Genomic DNA, 24,007 nt, shown 5'->3' on the forward strand with positions numbered 1-24,007 from the left:
TTTCTCAGTCATTTTTATTTGGGTTCTATGAGTTAGTTGAACATAGGCCATCAGGTTTAAGTACCAAGTACTTTTCCTGCCAGATGAAAGCTTTTTATTTGTATCCAAATTTGTTGGGTGACACAGTCTGAATTTTAACCTTCTTCATTCATGTTTTGTGATGACATAGACACAAGTATATGTACTTCTATGAAACTCAAGATAATCTGATATGTTTGGAGCGAGCTCTTCCACAGCAACACCTTTTTGCCCCGTGAAGAGTGTTGCAAGACAACAGGCAGTAGTTGGGAACTGGGCAGCATGAAGTGTCTCCACAGGGATCGGTAGCTGAGACATCACCAAATGGGTTTATTAAAACACACAATTAAGGCCTTATCTCTGATCTACAGTAAATACTAGATGATTGTATATACAGCCAGGTTTGGGAAACACTATCTTTGAACCTCATGCTTTCCTTCTTTCCCTGCTTTTTTGTTACTAAATTTTTAAAAATTTTTATTTACCTATTTGTTTTGATTTTTCAAGGCACGGTTTCTCTGTAGCTTTGGAGCCTATCCTGGAACTAGCTCTTGTAAACCAGGCTGGCCTTGAACTCACAGAGATCCACCTGCCTCTTTCTTTTGTCTTTTTGATTCTTGTTTAGTACAACTATATTCTCTCTTGTACATGAGAAGAAAGTTTGGAAAACTAAATTAACAAGACTGTTTCTCTCTTACACTTAAGTTGTATGATGATTAATTTATGACTAAAGCTAATTTTTTTTTAAATTATAATACACGCTTCACAAATTTGCTTTGTCATCCTTGCGCAGGGGCCATGCCAATCTTCTCAAATTGGTTCCAATTTTAGTACATGTGCTGCCGAAGCCAGCACTAAAGCTTATGTTTTAATTCATTAGCAGGAAAGGTTTGGTGACTCATTTTTATTATAGAATTTGGGGGGGCTGGAGAGATGGCTCAGAGGTTAAGAGCATTGCCTGCTCTTCCAAAGGTCCTGAGTTCAATTCCCAGCAACCACATGGTGGCTCACAACCATCTGTAATGAGGTCTGGTGCCCTCTTCTGGCCAGCAGGCATACACACAAATAGAATATTGTATACATAATAAATAAATAAGTAAGTAAATAAATAAATAAATAGATAAATTTTTTTGAGAAAGAATTTGGATGCCCAGCAGTGGTGGCGCACACCTTTGATCCCAGCACTCAGGAGGCAGAGACCAGCCTGGGCTACAAGAGCTAATTCCAGGACAGGTTCCAAAGCTACAGAGAAACCCTGTCTCGAAAAACCGGAAAAAAGAAAAAAAAGAAAACAGAATTTGCAGAGTTGCTATTTTATTTTAGTTTTTGTTATCACAAAATGGGTGCTTTCTATCTTACTTAGTTTTTTTTATTATTTTAAAAACATATTTTGTAAATGTAAGAGTAGATGGGCCTCATAGTTTTGGTTGAGAGTTTTTTTTTAAATGTATTTGAACCATAAAAGCCAGAGTATTCATAATTAGACATACAGTCATTCAAAAGAATGAGAAAGAGCCGGGCGGTGATGGCACACGACTTTAATCTTAGCACTCGGGAGGCAGATGCCAACCTCTTCTACAGAGTGAGTTCCAGGATTGCCTCCATAGCTACTGAAAAACTTTGTTTCAAAATAGCAAAACCAAAACAACAACAACAACAAAATTTAAAAAAGAATGTGAAATAATTGATGGGGACGGGGAGGTGTTTCATTAGATGAGTGCTAGTCATGCAGACGTGAAGCCTTGAGTGTGCTTCCCAGCACTCTTGTAGAAACCGTGCATGGCAGTGAGGACCAAGAAAGTGGAGATAAGAGGCTTCCTGAAACTTGATTGCCTTCTGGTTTTACAGAATAGCTATGCCCCATGTTTGTCAATAAAGTTGGAGAGTGAGTGAAGAATATATCTATTCCTGCTTCTGGCTTATACGTGCACTAACATATGCACACACACAGGAGCTGCAGTTATTGGTAGAGTGCTTATCTATCATACATAAAGCCTCTGGTTCAATTTCCCGCACCATGTACACCAAGCCTTGTGGTGCACACCTGTAGTGCTAGTATTTGGGAGGGTAAGGCAGGAAAATCAGAAGTTCAAGGCCACTTTGAGCTACATAGAGTGGGATAATAAGACCTATTTAAAAAAAATAGTCAAAATGACGTTTGCTAAGTGTATATAACTGAGTGAAAATGTAAGTTGAAGAGCATTGAGCTCAATTTGTTACCATTGGACTTCCCCCAAATTAGTTATGTCTCAGTTGTTTTTTGATTTTAACTTTGTGTGCATTGATGTGAAGGTGTCAGATCCTCTGAAATTGGAGTTACAGAGAGTAGTGAGCTGCCATGTTGGTGCTGTGAATTGAACTCAAGTCCTCTGGAGGAAAAGCAGTCTTCAAGGGTATAAAATTTTAACTTCATGATCTTTACTGTTTGGGAAATACTATCAAACGGATGTTCTTATGTGGCTTTCACAGAGGGAATGCATTTCACAGGGGATGGATTTAAAATAATGAGAATGTTTCTTTTTAATTTAAAAATTATGAGAGCATTTTTAAGTATGATGTTAAGGCATTATTCATTTTGCCTGTGATAATATAATTTCCTTAAACTTGGTATGTTTGAGAAAAAAACAAAAAGTACTAGGATAACAGAGCTTCCTTCATATTAGAAACAAACTAAAGAAGCTTTAGGTAGAAGTTTGGAGTCCTACCTAGAACAGTGATGATCTGGTGATTATCTGGGAGTATTTTTGCCTCCTTGTGTTTTTTGGTCCGCAGTTTGCATTCATTGATCAGTGAGTCCATTGACATTCAAACCCACCGACAGCAATGAATGTTGAATGCAGCCATCAGTGTTTCCAGTTGGTGAGATTGCCTTGGTCTTCCCCATCTCCGGGGTCATCTTCTCACAATGGTTCTTTGAAGTCTGTTACGTGTTAGTGACCAGCCAACTGTATGGTTAAGGACTCATAATTATAGATAACTTTGACTGCAGAGCAAGAACTTGAAGTCAGAAAAGTTATGAAGAGGAAGGTACTATCTAAGAACTTCACAGGTAGCTCTGATTACATGGGCTGGAGTGTCTGTAAAGCAGAGCTCAGAGACATCAATTCATCTTTTCTTTCAAACTGAGAAGTCTAAGTACCTATTTTCAAGATAAAGTAGTATAGATTATATTTGTAGTTAGGTAATAGTTTATGTAGTAAGCATTTGCTATAAACTAGAAATAGTTCAAATTACTCTTCATACATCTCAATAATCAAAACTGGGAGGGATAGGCTGTCATCTCCCTTTCTAGACTTGAGAAAACAAACTTGGATACTTAGGGTCGCACAGCTAGAGGTGACTCAAAATTCATTCTGTATCTTTTTGCTTGAAATTAGGAAGTATTTAAATAAGCTCATAGCGATAGAAATCAGCAGTAAGTAGCTGGTGCTTTCATGGGGGCTGTCAAATCTTAACCACGGTGTACAATTGTAGGTACAATATAGTAAGTGGTATAGACATTAAACAGTCTTATGCTATTTTTGCTGACTAAATCCTCTCCTTACCCCTAAAGCAAAATCTTGAAAGGATGTGGAAGAAATAGTAATAAAATATTTAATTAGGTTCATTTTTATACTAAATAAATATTTTTAATACACCCTATTTCTCACTAGAATGGGACATTTCTTGTTTTTTTTCTTTTTGGGGTTTTTTTTTGGGGGGGTTGGTTTTTTGAGACAGGGTTTCTCTGTAGCTTTGGAGCCCGTCCTGGAGCTAGCTCTTGTAGACCATGCTGGCCTCGAACTCAGAGATCCGCCTGCCTCTACCTCCCGAATGCTGGGATTAAAGGTGTGTGCCACCACTGCCCAGCTAGAATGGCACATTTCTGGAAGACATTTGAGTGCATTTGGTTCTTTGGTGGCACTCCTTATAAATTGTTAAAATGAAGCCTTTCACTATCAAAATATTTCAAACTAAATCAATGAACAATGTAAATAGAATGAACATGGAAGCTTTAAAAAAGTTTCTGGTTACCTTTAGAGAACAGACCATATTACTATTTCATGTGATGTCATAAGATGTGAAAACGCAGCCTATTTCTTTGCTTCAGGAAATTTGTTGTCTGTAAGGATCCCAAGGTACAGTCAACGGTTGGTGGTTTTTTTCTTTTTTAATCCCAAACTCACCGACAGCGTTGAATGTTCCATGGAGTCCTCTTAAGGCTGGCTTGGTTGCTTGTCTTTGGTCTGCTTTCATGTTCTGAGGACCAGTGAGCAGTGACTCCACTGCTGTTGGGTCTCTCTTATGGTTTCCAAGGTTTCAAGTTGAGTGTGCTTAAATTGTGACATTAGTTTGCATACAGCAGACAGGTGATGAGCTGTAGGGTTGTGAGATTGCCAATTATACTGCTGACTCAAGTGGATTTTCAGTGGATTATTGTTCTGAAGATGTCATTTACCAATTTTATAGTAATATTTTAATAATTAAGGTACAAGAATCAGAAATATGGTAACATACATTGGGGGCTCTTGTGTATGTAGTAGGGTTTGTCTCTTTAACTCTAGCCCATGTTTCCCTGAGAAAACCCTGACTTACCCAGAGTTACATAGCCAGCACTTGAACAGCGGACTTGGTGGTTTGGTGCTCACTGTTGTACTGCTTCTTCCTGCCCACCACATGACTTGATCATAGCTTGTGTAGGACTTTCACTGGAGAGCTATATCAAACAAGTAAATCCTTATTTACTGGTAATAATAAAAAGTAGATCCAAAGCCATATGTTCCAGAGGAAAAGATGAAAACAAAACTACCGAGCTTAGAATCATGGGCCACTAAATTAGCACAGATGTCTCATGAACTATTTTCCATACTGAAAGAACAAAATTTTATGTATACCGTAGTATACAGCATGGAGCTGGACAGATGGCTTAGCAGCCAAGGACATGTACCACTCTTGCAGGGAACCCGACTTTGATTGCCAGCACCTACCTTCCAACCACCTGTAACTCCCAATTCCTGTTGCACAGGTCTGTTAACTCAAGCCTTCATGGACACTTGTACATACCACACATATATACACATAATTAATAAAAAATCTTAAAACGATTGCAGAGTAACTAAAATGCCAGATATATCTGACTTTTGTTTTGAGTGGTAGTTTCTTGTTTTGTTTTGTTTTTGGTATTTTTGAGACAGGGTTTCTCTGTAGCTTTGGTGCCTGTCCTGGAGCTAGCTCTTATAGACAAGGCTGACCTCGAACTCACAGAGATCCGCCTGCCTCTGCCTCCCTAGTGCTGGGATTAAAGGCGTGCACCACCACCGCCTGGTTAGAGTGATTATTTTTATTACTTAACTTTCTTTCCCTCCCTCCCTCCCTCTCTCTCGCCCTCCCTCCCTCCCTTTCTTCTTTATTTCTCACAAAATCTCACTATGGAGCCCTGGCTGAGATCTGCCTGTCTCTGCCTCCTGAGTGCTGGGATTCAAGGTGTGCGCCACCACCACCAGCTCAAATTCATTTGTGTGTATGTATGTATTTTGGGTTTTTCGAGGCAGGGTATCTTTGTGGCTTTGGAGCCTGTCCTTGAACTCTCTCTGTAGATCAGGCCTTGAACTCAGAGGTCCACCTGTCTGTTTTCTGAGTGCTGGGATTAAAGATGTACAACACCAACTGCCTGGCTAAATTCATTTTTTAAAGTACCTAAATGGCACTTCTTGAGAGAAAAAAAAAATTAACCAGTGAGAATTTGGTTCAAATAAAAACTGTTGACACTCAGCATAATTTTATTCCATCTTTCATAGAAATTTACTTGGAGGCTTTGCTGAGTTTCTGTTGTGATGTGCAAGCATAAAGAAATGAAAGGAGGGCAGGAGAGATGGCTCAGAGGTTAAGAGCAATTACTGTTCTCCCAGAGGTTTTGAGCTCAATTCCTAGCAACCACATGGTGGCTCACAACCATCCTTATTGAGATCTGCTGTCCTCTTCTGGCCTGCAGGCATACATGCAGGCAGAATGCTGCATCTATAACAATAAATAAATAAATCTAAAAAAAACCATTACTTCTTATTATCAGTTTAAAATAATATAAAGCTTGGTATTGCTTATCAGACACAGGCAAAGATCATTTAAAAGAAATCTAATACAAAGTTTTTAAAATACTACACAGGAAGAAACTTGATTCTTTCCACTTTTTTTTTTTTTTTTTTTTTTTTTTTTTTTGGTTTTTTCGAGACAGGGTTTCTCTGCAGCTAGCTCTTGTAGACCAGGCTGGTCTCGAACTCACAGAGATCCGCCTGCCTCTGCCTCCCGAGTGCTGGGATTAAAGGCGTGCGCCACCACGAACCTATATAGACTGGCCTCTAACTCAGAGATCTTACCTCTGGCTGTGCTGGGATTAAAGGTGTATACCACTACACCCAGCTACTTTTCATCGTTATTGTCCATATTTCTTCAGTTTGCTTTAAGCCTTTAATTTTAGTTTGTTCACATTTAAGGTATTCATTGGTTATTTTACAAAAATATGTGTGTGTGTCTGTACATGCACATGCACTACATGTTTGCAGGTACCCGTGGAGTTTAAAGAATAAGAAAAAGTATTGCATCACATGCCAGGCAACGGAAGTGGTCATGAGCCTCCTGACTTAATTGCTGGGGACCAGATTTTCATTCTCTGAAGGTGCAGCGAGCACTGAGTCACCTCCACAGCCTTAAATGAATTTGCCTAAGGGATTTATGCATTGATGAACTCTAAAGAACTTAAAAGTTAAGGGTCACCTTGTCTGACAGCTATATAGCTGAATATTTACTGACTTTGTTTCAATGTTTAATTATTCTTAGTTCAAACTGGTTTTGAGTTTGTAAGAGGTTACCATGTCATTATAATTTCACTCACAGTCCCTCTTTTCCAGAGAGACCTGCAATACTCAAACATACATTTTTTTTTTTCTTTTCACAAGGAGCTGTATGTATTTCCAGAGGCTTTCTGGACCTCTTGAAATTGAGAGAAACAGGAAGTATAAACTTGCCAGGTGGTGGTGGTGGTGCATGCCTTTAATCCTAGTGCTCAGAAGAGAGAGGCAGATGGATCTCTGATTTCAAGATGGTCTACAGAACTAGTTTCAGTACAGCAAGAGCTGTTTGTTATACAGAGAAACCCTGTTTCGAAAAACCAAGATAGATAGATAGATAGATAGATAGATAGATAGATAGATAGATAGATAGATGGATGGATGGATGGATGGATGGATGGATGGATGGATGGATGGATGGATGGATGGATGGATGATAGATGATAGAAAGAAAAAGAAAAGGAAAGAAAAAAAAAAAAGAAGTCAATGAAACAGTATGACTGGTGATACATAGTACATAGTTGCTGTCTTGGTAGGAGTCTTCCTACTTCCATATTTTTTTTTTGCAGGGAGCTTTGCCAGAAACTTCTGGGGTCATTCAAATGAGGATAAATTTTTGTTTTGAGTGATAGCACTATGTCAGCATGAATCCCAGGCATCCTTTAGCCCAAATGCTTTTTACTATTTCACCCTTTTACTGACTGAAGCTGTAGAACCTTAGGGACTGTTTCCTCTTTATTACAGTCCTTGATGTCACAAAGCCAGTAAGACTTATACAGCAGATAACAAAGAGAATGTTGGTGGAAATAGGAGTGTTAATTTGCTAGAAATGCTGTATCTAAGCAGGTAGTATCCCATCTGTGTTTAAAAGGCTTAGTTGGATTTTCACTAGACAGAGAAGGAAAAGCACTCCAGTAGAGGAGAAAGGATTGACAGGACATTCTAGAAAAGGAGTATGCAGACACTGGTGGGTAGGGATAGTAGTCTCAGACTTTCAAGTTATCTTCTGTTTAAAATGTACAACAAATAGCACTTACTGCATATACAATTTTCTAAGTTAGATATGGTCATATATTTGAAAATGCATGTTTAATTGCTGTATTCTCTCCAGTCACTGCTCTTGGCTTATCCAAAATAGAACTGATGTGCATTCTCATAATAGCCTTTTCCAAATTAGATAAATGTTTGTTTTTTCTTTTCTTCTTTTAAAATGGCTGTAGTTTAAATATTTTATGTTACAGTTTATAAAAACAATATGATTATATAAACAAGCACAGGTTTTAGAACACTCAATTTTTAGAGTTAGGAGAATTATATATCATCATCTTCATTGGTGACTCCTCCATAAACTAGATATCATGATAATATTTACTTCATAGGGTAGTTGTGAGAACTAACATGGCTGATGTAAAAACATTCATAACCTCTGCTCATAACTTCCAGTATCTTCCTAATTCAAACTGATTTACTTTTTTTTTCCCCCCAAGACAGGGTTTCTCTGTATAGCCCTGGCTATCCTGGAACTTACTCTGTAGACCAGGCTGGCCTCAAACTCCCAGAGATCTTTCTTCCTCTGCCTTCTGAGTGCTGGGATTAAAGGTGTCATCCACTACTGCCTGGCTGATTTACATTATTTATTATTTATTTATTTATTCATTTATTTATTTATTTTGAGACAAGGTTTCTCTGTAGCTTTGGGGCCTCTCCTGGAACTAGCTCTTGAGGATCAGGCTGGTCTTAAACTCACAGAGATCTACCTGCCTCTGCCTTCCAAATGCTGGGATTAAAGGGCTGGTCTTGAACTCACAGAGATCCACCTGCCTCTGCCTTCCAAGTGCTGGGATTAAAGGTGTGTGCCCGGTTCTGAATTACATTATTAAAATCAACATAGCCACCCTTTATATGTTATTAAATAAAATCAAATGTTTTGCTTAGGATTTCTTTTAGTTTGCACATTCACATAAAAACTTGTCTGTCTTCAGTCCGAATAGTCTTGTATTCTCATTATATATGGTGAGAGAGAGAGAGAGAGAGAGAGAGAGAGAGAGAGAGAGAGAGAGAGAGAGAGAGAGAGAGAGAGAGAGAGTTAGTTAGTTTAACTGTAGCTCTGGCTAGCCTAGAACTTGCTGTGTTGACCAGACTGGCTTCAAATTCACCAACACCAACATTGGTAATAAAGGAGTATGCCACCACACTAGCATGTGTGTATGGTTTTTCTGTTTTGTTTTGTTTTGTTTTGTTTTTTGAGACAGGGTTTCTCTGTGGCTTTGGAGCCTGTCCTGGAACTAGCTCTTGTAGACCAGGCTGGCCTCGAACTCATAGAGATCTACCTGCCTCTGCCTCCCAAGTGCTGGGATTAAAGGCTTGCACTACCACCACCTGGCACGTGCGTATGTTTTAAAGACATTTTAAACTAATGCTTTATCGCTTTTTTAATAAGGTTTTCTTCTCACACATTTTATTTTCTTTAATCTATAAAGTGAATATAGAGGTTCCAACCTCATTTATTGTGTGGATTAAGTTTGGTAACATAATTGGAAACCCCATGCAAAGGTATCTCCCTAAATATTTACACATAAAACTCAGAATTTTGAAAGTAACTTGAATTACTAAGTATAAGAAGGCATCTGTCACGTTGTTGGGGAGTTAGATAATGAAATTTTGTTGCTACTTGTTCTCTATCTAGTACAAGTGGCTTACAGATGGAATACTGTTGCTGCTAGCCAGTCTTAGTGTCTCTGTAGCATAGAACTAGAAGCGGTGGTTCCTGGAAAAAGAACTATTGATGTCAGCAAGTTTTATACTTATTACGGGCATCAATCATTAAATGGTAGGTGGAGCTCTGAGTTCAAGGCTAGCCTTGTCTACAGAGTGAGTTTCAGGACTGCCAGGGTACACAGAGAAACCCTGTCTGGGAAAACAAGCAAAACAAAACAAAAAAGTAGTAAATCCATTACACTGTTAAAGTAAGTGCCCTTTCCTTACAGAGTGCAGAACAGTGAGTTCAGAGCCTTGTCCATGGGAGGGAAGTGCTGTGTTGTTCATTCAGGTACGCACTAGATCTACCTGAGATACATTTAAAAAAAACAAAACAAAACAAAAACGGTAAAATAGATGTGGTTTTTGGGTCAAAGTTACATCTCACAGAATAAGCACTTGTCTTGTTTGGGTGAAGTCTTATTTGAGCCCACCCCCACCCCCAACAGTACAAGTCACCAAACAAAAAGGTAGAGGTGTGTGTGTGTATGTGTGTGTGTGTGTGTGTGTGTACATACATACATATATACATACAGTGTGTGTGTGTACATGTGTACTGTGGCCAGAGGTTAAAATTGGGTGTCTTTTCCTCTACCAATTTTTACTTTATTTTTTGAGATAGTCTTATTGAACTTGGAGCTGCCTGACTTGGTTAGATCGGCTGGCCAGCAATCTTCAGGCTCAGAACTGTCTCTACTTCCTAAGCACTGGGGTTATAGATGTGTTTGCTGTACCTGGGTTATTACATAGGTGCTAGGTATCTAAACTTTATGTATTGTGTCTTATTAAAATCATTGTATAGACCTTTTATTTGATCATGATTTTCTTTTTCCTTTTTCCTTTTTTTTGTTTTTTGATTGTTTTTTCTTTTTTGAGACAGGGTTTCTCTGTGTAACAGTCCTAGCTGTCCTGGAACTAGCTCTTGTAGACCAGGCTGGCCTCAAACTCACAGAGATCCACCTGCCTCTGCCTCCCAAGTGCTGGGATTAAAGGTGTGCGCCACCTCCTCCAGTCTTGATCATGATTTTCTAACATCATGTATTGGCCAATTAGAACATAGCTGTTAAACAAGTTATATTATATTGGGAAGCAGTGAAGTTCATAGTACAAGATACAAAATTTAAAGTTTGAACCTCCTTAAAAGGTCAAAAAAAATTTTTTATATAAGGTCTTACTTCCCATTATCCCTGGCTGCCCTAGAACTTGCTCTGTAGACCAGGTTGTTCTCAGACTCACAGAGATCCCTCTGCCTCTGCCTTCTTAGTGATGAGATTAAAGGTGACAATATTTTCCAAGGGGTCCACCCTCTTCTGAACTCTTCAGGCACTGTGTGCATACATGCAAGCAAAGCACCCACACATAAAATAATTTTTATTTAAAGATCATTTTGAGCCCTCTTTGAATTATGGTTTTTGTATACATACAAAATCATCACGCCGGGCAGTGGTGGCACACGCCTTTAATCCCAGCACTCGGGAGGCAGAGGCAGGCAGATCTTTGTGAGTTTGAGGCCAGCCTGGTCTACAAGAGCTAGTTCCAGGACAGGCTCCAAAGTTACAGAGAAACCGTGTCTCGAAAAAACAAACAAACAAACAAACAAAAAAAGCATCACAAAGACATGTATATAAAAACATGCCTATAAGTATTTAGTATATAATATAATTTAGTATATAATTATAATATATAACTTTTCTTCTGAAATGTGAATACTTAGTATAAATTTTGTCTCTTTGGAGAGTTGCAATGTGCCTATATAAGATGTCTTCCAATTTATAAATTTGAGAAACTTAAGTCCTGAGAATTCTCATGTCGGGGCTGGCCGTGGTTTGGAAGTTAAGAGCAATCACTCCATTTGCAGTGGGCCAGAGTTTACTTCCTAGCACTCAGGTGAGGTGGTTTACAACCATCCATAACTCTACCTCCAGGATTTCTATTCTGGTTGCTGTTTTGTCTGGAAAGACCTTCTCTTAGAAAGTGCCTCTGCTAGAGTTTATATGGGCAAGCCTGTAGGCCATTTTCTTGATTAATAATTGATGTTGAAGGGTCTAGATTACTGTAAGTGGTCCCACCTTTAGGCAGATGGTCCTCTGTAAGAGCATGGTCTGAACTTTTATACATGAGAAGCAAGCCAGTAAGCCACATTCTTCTATAGTCTCTTCTTTAGTTCCTGCCTTCAGATTGCTGCCTCAAGTTCTTGCATTAGCTTCTATCAGTGGACTGTGACCCAGAATAGATAAGTTTATATGAACACAGGTGCTAAGGTTTTGAATGGATCTGGTTCTTTGTGAAGGATGTCAGCTTCTAGACAGGGAACATATTCTTAAACTGGTTTTGAATTTTAAAGAGTGTCACTGTGTGACTTGGAGACAGCTCTGTTAGGGTATCTGGGCTCAATACCCCAAACCCTTTATTCTTTACTTTACTCATTTATCTATTTGTTTGCTTGGGTCAGTCTCTCCTGGCTGTCTTGGAACTCACTTTGTAGACCAGCCTGACCTTGAACTCACAGAGATCTTCGCACCTCTCCTCTTAGTACTAAGATTGCACCACCATGCCTGACCCATATGTTTTTTCTTTTTTGGGGGGGTTGTTTTGAAACCAATATGATGGCACAAACTTGCAAAGCCAGTACTACTAGGGAGGAGAAGTTATAACAATTGCTGGGGCTTGCTCCACAGCCATCTTGCCTGTCTGAGGTCATAGGGTAGACAGGTTTTGTAGAGGAAGGTCACGGAGGACTGTGGGCTGCTGAAAATATACATTAGTTCATGGATATGGGTATGGTTATGTGGGAGTACACATAACCATCAGATCAAAACTTAAAGATAATTTATCTTGTCACATGTAATTAGTACTTCAGAAAGTAAAATAGTAATTATATCAGAGGAAAGTACTTATTGAATGTGCTTGGTAGTTATTGTATAGTTACTGTATTTTCATGAAATTTGAAGTATTTTGGAATAACTTTTAAAGACAGATGCACAAAAAAAATCAAACTATAGTTTAAAGACATTTGCAATGTTTTTTTTTATTGGATGTTAGCAAGGGAAATAAAGAATAAAATGTCTCATGCCATGAGATATGTGTGGAGGTCTCATGACAGTTTATGGGAGGAGGTTCTTCCATCATGTGAGCTCCAGAGCTTGAACTCAGATTGTTAGGTTTCATAGCAAGCACTTTTACCTACTTAGTCACTAACCAATTTCTCTCACTTTCTTTTCTTTTCTTTCTTTCTTTCTTTCTTTCTTTCTTTCTTTCTTTCTTTCTTTCTTTCTTTTTTTTTTTTTTTTTGACATTTCTCCATGTAGCCCTGGCTGTCCTGGAACTCACCTTATAGACCAGGCTGGCCTTGAACTCAGAGATCTGCCTGGCTCTGCTCCAGAGTACTGGGATTAAAGGCCTTCACCACTTCCTACCTACACTCTCTTTTAAAAGATAGCAGACCAGTCTTGTTTTCCCATCAGCACCACCACACACACTCACACACAATGCTGACATTCAATCCAGGATTTCAGACCACAGAGCTACAGCCTCAGGCCCCAGTCTTGATCTTTCAACTAATTTATATGTGAGTTCTTTTTCAATTCTGCCTGAGTGAAGTTAGAAGCTATGAAGCTCTCATCAACACCCACTTTAAGGGTTCTGTCTTTCATAAGTACTGGCCATATATTAGATAGTATGGAAACTATTTTGTGGGATGGGGCTACTGTTCATTTTCATTTGAGGACATGGAGGTAGATCTTAGGTTAAGTAACTTGTTTATTTTTATTTATTTTTATTTTTTGTTTTTGTTTTTTGGTTTTTCGAGACAGGGTTTCTCTGTAGCTTTGGAGCCTGCCCTGAAACTAGCTCTTGTAGACCAGACTGGCCTCAAATTTATAGAACTCCTCCTGCCTCTGCCTCCAGAGTGCTGGGATTAAAGGCATGTGCTACCACTGCCCGGCTAAGTAACTTGTTTATGTGCTAGTGACTGAGGTAGGCAAAGTTCTCTAAACATCTCTAAAGGACACTGCAGTGTTCAGTGTCAGACTAGAAATATTATTTTCCCAAATAAATTATCACTATTTCAAGAGACAGTATTGTTTGTTTGTTTGTTTGTTTGTTTGTTTGTTTTTGAGGAAGAATCTTGTGTATTTCAGGATGGCTTCTAACTTGCTATGTGTGGAGAATGACCTTGAACTTGTGACCCTTATCTTCTGTGTGCTGGAATTGCAGCTCAGTACCAGCATACCTGGAATTATATATATATTGTTTTGGAGCAAGCACTCCACCAACTGAGCTACATGTCTGGCCTAATATTTTTGTGTTCCAAGAGGAAACTTTTCTTGTCAGTGACTTTAAAAAAAATAGTAAATTGGTTTCTCCCAAACTAATTTCATTGTGACAGTTGAGGTCAGTAGGTCAGCCAGCAAATCAAGACCACTGTGTTTATTCAAAGCCACAGTTAGGAGACACAGATAAAGCTAGCATATTCAGTGGTTCCAACTACTCACAGGGTCAGTTAAAATACACAAAAATAAAACTATAAAAAAAGAATCAGCCAAGCCCAAGACTACAGCAAGCTTGCAACATGCAAAGGGGAGTGGGTGCAGAAGACCCAGCCTTCTTCAGGGCTGCACATGACAGACCTGAATTCCTTGCTAGGCATTCATATACTTCTTCCCTAACTCTTTAAAAAATCCCCATTAAGGTCTTTTCAACTCCATAGAGTTAGTTCTAGCACTTAATATTTCTGAGATTGAATCTCCCTATATTAACTCTATCTGGCCTCTAGTTTATAATCCTGATTATAAACTGATTGATTCTGGTGTGTTGAGATCACAGACATGCTGCGCCACACAAGTTACTCTTTTAGCAACTTGGAAATACTGTTCTATCCTTTAAAATGAACCTGGAATGAAATATTTGCTATAACAGTTAAAATAACTATTTGTAGATTTTTTTTGTTTATTTTTAAGGCAATAAGTTCTTCTTTAAACTACAGAACCCAAGCTAACTTGGTGTAATAGTGAGTACTTAATGCAGCCACAAAAGCTCACAGTGTTTAATTTCAATGCTGGCTGTTTGCAAGAAATACCATAACTCTGTATTTCTCCATAATTACCATACTGACCCCCCATTTATTTCACTGGAGTAAGGGAAACTAAGGGTCATAGATATGCTGCTTTCCAAGGTGGTGGTCCTGGTGTGCCTCTGCAGTGCTACCAGACACTTCCTCTGGTGAGTTCCGATGGTCTACTGTTCTGGGTAATCCTTCCACTAGTGACGCACGGCAGTAGTCTGCACCCTGTGCAGTGTTACTTCTCGTATGAACACCCTGTGCAGTATTTCTTCCTATATGAACACCCTGTGCAGTATTTCTTCCTATATGAACACCCTGCTCTTTGCGTGAGTATATTCTGGCTATTCTATGTGATAAATCCCATCCATTTTGCTCAGCCTTAGACTCGTCCCAAGAATATGAATATGCAGTCACACATTTACGTACTGACAGGAACATAATTTTTCCTAGCCCCTTTCTGAGAAAGATTGAAACCAGGTAAGCAAAGTCAGATGTTTTGGATTGAGTCGTGCTGTCGATAATCAGAATTCTGCACGTTTTGAAGTGCATTAGGCTTATTCTCTTGCTTAACCATATTTTTATGACCAAAAGATTCTGGAGTTTTATCCCTTTTGCTGGGCAGAAAAAGTTACATGCTGGAACTCCATGAAACCACCATATTATTTAAGAGAAATAGTAATGGGCATGCCAAGGGAAGTAGTGCTGCTGCTGGGAAATCCTGGCTGGGAGCAGGCAGCTGCAGCTCCTTTACCATGCCTGCCTACATTTTGAACAGACCCTTTCATTTCAATGCAAGCTAGCCATTTTGGGGTCTCTGGCATACAATGGTACCTTGCACAAAGAGGAAATGCTTCCAAACTGTATGCAGCACTTACTACATACCCTGTGTGAGGACTACTCAATGTGTAGGTACTGGAGATGAATTAAGATTCTTTTTTGCCCCCAAGAAGCTATAGTCTGGGGGAAGCACTGCTTCTGAAGTAGATAAATTACAATCCATTAATTGTATTTGCTCATACAGTTTAGTATTTTTTTTTTATTTTTGTAAGTAAAGCTGACAGTAGCCAGTCTATAAGATTGATCCCTTGACTTAACATTCATGGGATTTCTTGGCAGTTCTAAAACATGCTAATTTGCTTGAAGTTTTGCCTCTTTAGCCACCTCTCCTGATTTGTCCAGGACTGACAACTTATGGAGTTTCAGAACTATAAAAACTAGTATAATACAGGAAGACCGTTCTAAGACAGCTTCCAGAATTGGTCATTCTAGTCTAAGTAATGTTTCCTTTAAGAAAGATGTGAGTGTGTACAGGTAGCTTTAGCTGTTTGGTTTGTCAGGCTCCATCAAGTAAGATGAGAGTAGGAAACAATGATTACTTTCTACCTGTGGAATGCAGACCTCCTTGAATTTGTACACATTTAAAGCAGAGTTAGAAAGCACATACAATACATATACCATGACACACTTGTAATTGAGCTTCCAGGTTATATTAAATTTAAAAATAGTTAATATTGTCAATTTTTGAGAAGGTTCCATGAGGTGCTGAGAAGAAGGTATATTTTCTGTTTAGATGGAATATTCTGTAGATGTCTGTTAAGTCCATTTGAGTCATAACATCTGTTAGTTCCCTTATTTCTCTGTTCATTTTTTGTCTTACTGACCTGTCCAGTGGAGAGAGGGGAGTGCTGAAGTTTCCCACTATTAGTGTGTGGGGTTTAATGTATGATTTAAGTTTTAGAAGTGTTTCTTTTGCATATGAGGATGCCCTTGTATTTGGGGCATAGATGTTCAGTATTGAGATTTCCTCTTGATGGATTTTTCCTGTTACTAATATGAAATGTCTTTCTTTGTCTCTTTTGATTGATTTTAGTTTGAAATCTATTTTGTTAGATATTTTGATAGCTACACCCACTTGTTTCTTAGGTCCATTTGATTGAAATATTTTTTATCCAACTCAGAGATGGTGCCTGCGAAAGAAGGCACCATATCTCATTATAGATGATTGTAAAGCCACCATGTGGTTGCTGAGATTTGAACTCAGGACCTCTGGAAGAGCAACAAGAGCTCCTAACCTCTAAGCTATCTCTTTAGCCCCAGTGTTTTTTTCTATAGCTATTATATACATATGTAATAAGGTTAATATTATTTATTTGTTCCTCGAAAGAAAAAGCTAGAACTGTTGTTAGAATAAACTTCATGAATCAACTATTTGAAACATGTCTTGATTGAAATAAGACAAATACCATTTAATAAATTTTGCATTTTGGTGACTAAAACCAACATCATAACAGAAAACTTAAGAAAAATACATGGAGGAAATTTAGAAAAGACTCATTCACATTTGTTTGGAAGAAAATGTCTTGCTTTCTAATACAATAAGTATATGCAGCTTCTGTAGGTATATATTAAATTGTCACTTTTCATATTTGTTTGATACAAAAATAGTAATAGAAGCCAAAGCTTCTTTAGCTGAACTATCTGTTTAATGTCATTAATGGCATACCCATGTGTCCATCAGAGTAAATGCTAATTAATGGTAACCATTTAGTGAAAATTAGACATTTTTGACCTTTTGCTGCACAGAATTTCAGCATCTAATTTTTGTTTTGTTTTGGTTTTTTGAGACAGGGTTTCTCTGTAGCTTTGGAACCTGTTCCTGGAACTAGCTCTTGTAGGCCAGGCTGGCCTCGAACTCACAGAGATCTACCTGCCTCTGCCTCCCAAGTGCTGGCATTAAAGTCATACACCACCACCATCCGGCTTTTTGCATTTAATTTTTCAAATTTAAAATTTTTCTTAAAATGTGCTTTTAACACACTATTTGAAAAAGACAACATTGGGTTGTTCACACAGTTCCTGTACTCCACGGTAGGACTGCATGCATGGCCTTATTTCTGAAGCAGGGAATCAAGGACTGTTAAAACAATACTTAGTGAAAGGCTTTGGGTGATCATTGAAACAGTACTTCAAAAGAGCATTATGGTTGTAAGAGATTTAGCAGAGTTGCACACATACATACCCTGCTTGGCTTTTTATTGTTTAGTCTACTGTTAGCTTTTTCTTCTGGTGGTCTGGGAGCTGTCTTGTGCATGCTAGATAAACATTTTACCATGAAACTGCAACAGCCCTAGCCCAAGGTTACATTTGTTCTATATTTCTCACATTTTAAGTTATTTCTTAATATTTTTATTTAAAACGAAGAATGACTGTGGTTCAGGAAATGTTAAATAGCATGAAAATTAATAGTGTAGATATTGAGAACCATGTTTAAACTTTGTGGTACCCTGTAAATAGGATCCCATTTAGCCATATTCATTTTATAACTGGGGTATGGGGCACTAGCAATTTAGAGGTTATTTAGAGCAAATTATCTCTCTTCCTCCCTCCTCACTTTCCTTGGCCACACCACAAATAAACTTCATGTCTCTTTTTTCTCTTCTTAAGCTGTTTAAATAAAAACAACATCAAATACATGTGGTATATGCCTGTGGTCCTCTCTACTTAAGATACTGAGGCAGTGACCTCTTTGCCCTTGAGTTCGAATCTAGTTTAGGCAATCTAGCAAGACTCTGATCTATTGCTGGGTTACAAAACAAGATTAACTCCCACATGACATACGACAACACTGTAGCTGCTATTGCTACTGCTGTTGTTATTATTATTATTATTATTATTATTATTATTATTATTATTATATCTTGATTTTCAAGTCAAGGTTTCCTGGCTGTCCTAGAACTCACTCTGTAGATCAGGCTAGCCTTGAACTCAGAGATCCACCTGTTTTTTTCCTCCTGAGTGCTAGGATTAAAGGCGTGTGCCACCACAGCCTACATCCTTGACTTTTAAAGTGCCCAGTTCACTAGTGTTGAGCAAATTTCACACTGACGTGCAACAGACTTACAGCACCTTCTCCTCACAAACCCCAAATCCTGTGTTCACTGAATGCAACCGTTTGGTTTTTCAACTTTTATAGCCATCAATTCTATTTTGAATTTTTATGAATCTGACTGCTATAGGTACTGCCTCATGTAACAGCCTTTTGCAACTTTACTGCCGTCATCTAGGTCAGCACAGTGATTTCATCTGAATGAGTGCAACATACCTAAGTATGTCTTTTTAGCATTGCCTATTTTGAATCCATCTAATAGCTAAATTCAAATTATCTTTGCTTGGCAACATTATAGTCTGACTATTCTTTTCCTCGAGATGAGTTTATATTATTGAACCCCAGTAGATCCCTGTTCAGCCATACCTTTTCCTCACTGCTCGCAAACCGTACAATGCCCTGTGCTTCACTCACTCTGAACTGCTTCCATATCTGGATGCTCTCCTTCAGTGACTTGTGACTTACTTGAAGCTGTGTTTGTCAGCTGCCTGTGCCTGGAGCTAACCAATTTAATGTTAGAATATAAAAATTCAGTAATTAAAAACATTTCCCAGTATCTAGCTTTTTAGACCTTTTCTTGACAAAAGTCATGTGTTATGAAAAAACAAAATAATTTCTTGATTTTGTAATGGGAAATGTAGGGAGAAAAAAATGGAAGTTTATTTTAAAATTGCAAATCACTAAGCCTATTAATCTTACTATTTCAGGAAATATTTATTTGGAGCCTGTTATTATATATATTCATAACTATGAGTCAACAAGTTAAAAGTATACCAGAGAAATTTGTAGATTTGCAAACTTTAACAATGTCCCATTAAACAAGGAATTTAGATTTCTCACTACTAGATTTATGCTTGAAGTTCACATACCCATCACAAAAGATTATGGACATACACACACTGGAGGAAATAGCATACTACTTTAAAGTTTTGTTTTGTTTTTCCAGATAGTGTTTCTCTGTGTAGCCCTGGCTATCCTGGAACCTGCTCTATAGACCAGGAAGAGACAGGTTGGTCTTTGTGAGTTCACAGCCAACCTGGTCTACAGAACATATTCTAGGAGAGCCAGGGCTATACAGAGAAACCCTGTCTCAAAAAAAAAAAAATGTTGATTTTAATCTTTGTAGGTTTGTATATGTGTGAATGCAGGTACCTGTAGAGTCCAGAGGAGAACACCGGATCCCCTGGAGTTAGTTATGGGCATACAAGGGTGTTGTTGAGAACTGAACTCTGCTCCTCTGAAAAAGCAGTGTGTGCTCTTGACTGCTGGGCCATCTCTGCAACTCCTGAAGTTACTCTCAATACAAGCTTAGTGAATTACGACATTGGAGCTGCAATGTCTTTCATAGCTTGAACCAGACAGGCCTCTTCCTACCGTTTCAACCTCTGTTGTCTGTGTTTAAGCAAATCTGAACATAATATCAGTACTTTCATTTATATTATTAGTGCCTGAGAAGCTCTCCTTTATTTCTTTCTATAAAACCTTCTTATCTTTCAAACTTCGGACATCCTGTCTTCAAAGTTGTCTTTCAAGTGGAAGATTAAGTGCTTCTAGTTTGTACTTTTCTTAGCAGTGTCCTATATTCAGATTTGTCTCTTAACCTAGACTGGGAGCTTTTGTGGGAATTTTGAAGGCATTATTGTCCTTGGCATGCCACAGAAAAGGCTTTCAGTGACTTTAAAAATATTTTAAGGCGGTCTATAGACACAGGTAGCCCAGGCTGACCCTGAACTTTAGTTTTCTTTAGTCTTCCAACTGTTGATTCTGGGCTGTACCTCCATTGCCTAGCCTCAGTGACTGTTTTTTAATAAATTGTACTATGTTGAAAGTTGAATATACAAGTACCTGAATAAATGAGTATCAGAAGACTAGAGAAAGAATCATTTGCCTCTGGACCCAAGCTTTGGTTGGTACAGTCTTGTTCCTACATACTTATTAGTAAACTTTGAGTTCTATCTGAACCTAATAAAGACAAAGGTGGGAGAAGGGTGAAGAGTTGGTTCAGTAGTTAAGAGCACTGACTGCTCTCACAGAGGACCCAAGTTTAATTCCCAGCACCTACATGGCAGCTCACTGTATCTCTACTTCCAGGGGATCTGACATGTTCAAGGCCAGGTTGGTCTACAGAGGATAGCCAGAGCTACAGAAAGAAATTCTGTCTTGAAAAACCAAAACAATAATAATAAATGAATAAAGTGTTAATGATTTTCATTCTCTGTTTACAAATACCTTTTATATCCACAGAGATGCTATTATTTTAAATATAAAATGGTTTGCTTATATTTTTAAAAATATTTACTTATGGCCTAGCAGTGGTAGCACACGCCTTTAATCCCAGCATTCGGGAGGCAGAGGCAGGTGGATCTAAAGCTACAGAGAAACCCTGCCTCAAAAAGAAAAAGAAAAAGAAAGAGAAAGAAAGAAAGAAAGAAAGAAAGAAAGAAAGAAAGAAAGAAAGAAAGAAAGAAAGGAAGGAAGGAAGAAAGGAAGGAAGAAAGCAAGCAAGCTAGTTTCAGGACAGGCTCTGAAAACTGCAGAGAAACCCCATCTCAACAACCCCAACCTCCTTTCCCCCCTCCCCCCAAAAAAAGAATCTAGATTCAAACTCAGATGTCTGACTCTGGGCACTGTTCATTTCATTATTCAGTTTGTTTTTATATGGTTTGGAGTAGCATGTTTGGCTATTTCCTGTTGTGAGATATTTGTACACTATGTGAAAATGTATTGCTGTGGTGATGGTGTAAGAAAAAGTAGAATAGCCAATAGCTAGGCAGAGGTATAGATGGGACATCCTGGCAGAGAAAAGAAGAAAGCAAAGTCACCAGCATGGGCATTGTGGAGAAATGAGGTAACAAGCCATATAACAGAAAGCAGATTAAAATAAATGAGTTAATTAACGTTATAAGATCTAGTGGGACAAGTCTAAGCTTGACTGAGCTTTCATGATTAATAATAAGTCTCTATGTCATTATTTGTGAACTGGTGACCCAAAGAAAAATACAACTACAGATATCAAAGTCCTTCAGCCAATGCAACACTTGACTAGGAACCTGTTTTCACACTGAGCGGGCCAACCTCTGTCTGGAGCCTGTGGTCACCAGTGATCCCTCTCATGTGATACATGGATTCCAGCTAGTTTTTGTCTCTAAGATTTAAAATTCCTTGTGCAATGTTGACTGTTTTTACACTTGTGCACTTAATTTTAAACAGAATACTGGGCACTATGAATTAGGTTAGAACACTTGTACTTCCATTCTCTATCCAGGAAAAGTATCAGATATTGGTCTGGATTTAAAGCCTTTAGAAGTTAAGATAGAGTTCAGATGTCTAGAGTGTTTTCCATGTGCTAGGTGTTTAATATTTGTGATTCTTGTGCCTTTAAACAGTCTTGCAAGTGACATTAATACTTGTTTATTAACGTAGACACTGATAGAGGGGGAAGGGACTTACTCAATACCTTATAGCCACTAGATGGTAGAGCTAGTATTCTTAGATATGTCTACTAACCCTAAGACATATTTCTTATACTAAGAGGTGTGATATTGAATGGCTGAGAGACATCACAATCTATGAATCTTATCACATTTATTTGGTGGTAGATTTGGGCTTAAAATTTGTGGTCATGATAGAAGTCACTTATAGTGTTTTGTTATTATTTACACCAAAGCCCTGAAAGGAAGTACAGCTCGTTGCATCCAGTCTCCATCATAAAACAGTTCATGTAATTGAAGGTCATAAGGCATTAGGTATTTTTTCTGGCTCATTATTCCTGTGTTATAACTTAAGTGGTTTGAATATTCTTTGAAGAAGCTCCAGTTCAGGATTTCTTAAGGTTTTCTACCAAAGGTTTCTCTGCGTGCTTTAATCAAGTCACGAGACTCAGGTTTCCTAGTTGTATTTCTAAAATAGCTTTTTCAAGTAGGGTGAGATGGCCCACTGGATAAGGATGTTTGCTGCCAAGTCTGACCTCATGAGTTCCGTCCCCAAACCTTCATGGTGGATAGGAGAACTTACTCCTACAAATTATCCTCTGACATCTGTATATATGTTCACACTCCCTCAAAATAATAAGTAAATACAATACGATAGCTTTTATTTTACTATTGAACAGATACTGGGTTCCCATTGGATACTGTTGACATTCCTTGACAATTTAGGGTCTTTTTTTATTGACTATAGTTTATTTATATAAGTGGGTACACATGTACGTGTGTGCAGAGGTCAGAGGTTGACAAATGGTACTTTCGTCATTCACTTTTCACTTCATTTTTATGGTAAGATCTGGAACTTGTCATTTCAACCTGGGACTCACTAATTTGCTTAGGCTGAGTTGGCCAACAAAGCCAAGGGGTCTTCCTGTCATTGCTTCCCATCAGTATTTTGTAGGTGCCGGATATAGAGATCAAGTCCTTATGCTTTTAAGACTGAGCCTGTTCTTCAGCCTTCTGGCCTTTGTTTAATACCTAAGATCTGAACACATAGAAACCATGCTGGTTGTTTGAGTCAAATGTGACATGAGGTTTTCCTGGCTTGTCCAGGAATAAGTCACTTCCTCCTCTTCCATAAGTCTACATCAATAAAACTAGAATATATTTATTCATTTATTTACTTATTTTGGTTTTCCAAAACAGGGTTTCTCTGTGTAGCCCTGACTGTTCTGGAACTCACTCTGTAGACCAGGATGGCCTCGAACTCAGAGATCTGCCTGTTTCTGCCTCTCAAGTATTGGGACCAAAGGTGTGTACCACCATCATACAGCTAAAACAAGAATATTAATGTCACCCTGCAAATCTGTTATAAAGCTCAGGAATCATAGATATCACTGGCACCTTGTGACTTGGAAAAGTTGTCTCGTATTCATATATTTTCATTTTACTTAGTTGATATGAGGATAATTGCTTTTAAAGGCTCACCTTGTGTTCTGAACAGTATCTGTTCAGAAGAAGTTATATTGTAAAGATTTAAAGGGGAAAATGTAGTAAATAATCACTACTCCTTTTTATGCTCAGCATCTTGTTAGATGCTTTATTGTGAATTCTTTCATATTTCCTTATTTTGCAGAAGCTTGAGAGAGGTGAATTCATTTGCCTTGTAGCATCGAGCTATAAAAGTCACCCAGGTCTGAATTTTGTTACTCTGTGTTTAATCTGTAGCAATGGCAATGTAAGAGAGACTACAGAATTATCTACATATTTGGAAAGAACTTCTGTGGCTCACTTTACTTTTTTTTTTTTTTTTTAAGACAGGGTTTTTCTGTGTAACAGCCCTAGCTGTCCTGGAACTAGCTCTTGTAGACTAGGCTGGCCTCAAACTCACAGAGATCCACCTACCTCTGCCTCCCAAGTGCTGGGATTAAAGGTGTGCGCCACCACTACCCAGCTTCTCTTTATATTCTTAACTGTAGCTTTTTACTGTAAATCAAGTTTTAAAAAATGGATTTAAACCTCCTGCCTCACCATC

The 24,007-nt window shown here is 38.3% G+C and overlaps 1 protein-coding gene and 1 non-coding gene across 3 annotated transcripts in view; one reads left to right on the forward strand and one right to left on the reverse strand.

The window, feature by feature from the left end:
• Nr6a1 (nuclear receptor subfamily 6 group A member 1) overlaps window positions 1-24,007 on the forward strand; it is a 149,746-nt gene that overhangs the window by 53,536 nt on the left and 72,203 nt on the right. The window lies entirely within an intron of this gene.
• Window positions 766-873, reverse strand: LOC119820057. The gene has a single exon (XR_005286336.1). It is a non-coding gene; the product is annotated as a U6 spliceosomal RNA (small nuclear RNA).

This window comes from Arvicola amphibius, chromosome 7 (genome assembly GCF_903992535.2).
Source record: "Arvicola amphibius chromosome 7, mArvAmp1.2, whole genome shotgun sequence".
In the NCBI taxonomy this organism is placed as follows: Eukaryota; Metazoa; Chordata; class Mammalia; order Rodentia; family Cricetidae; genus Arvicola; species Arvicola amphibius.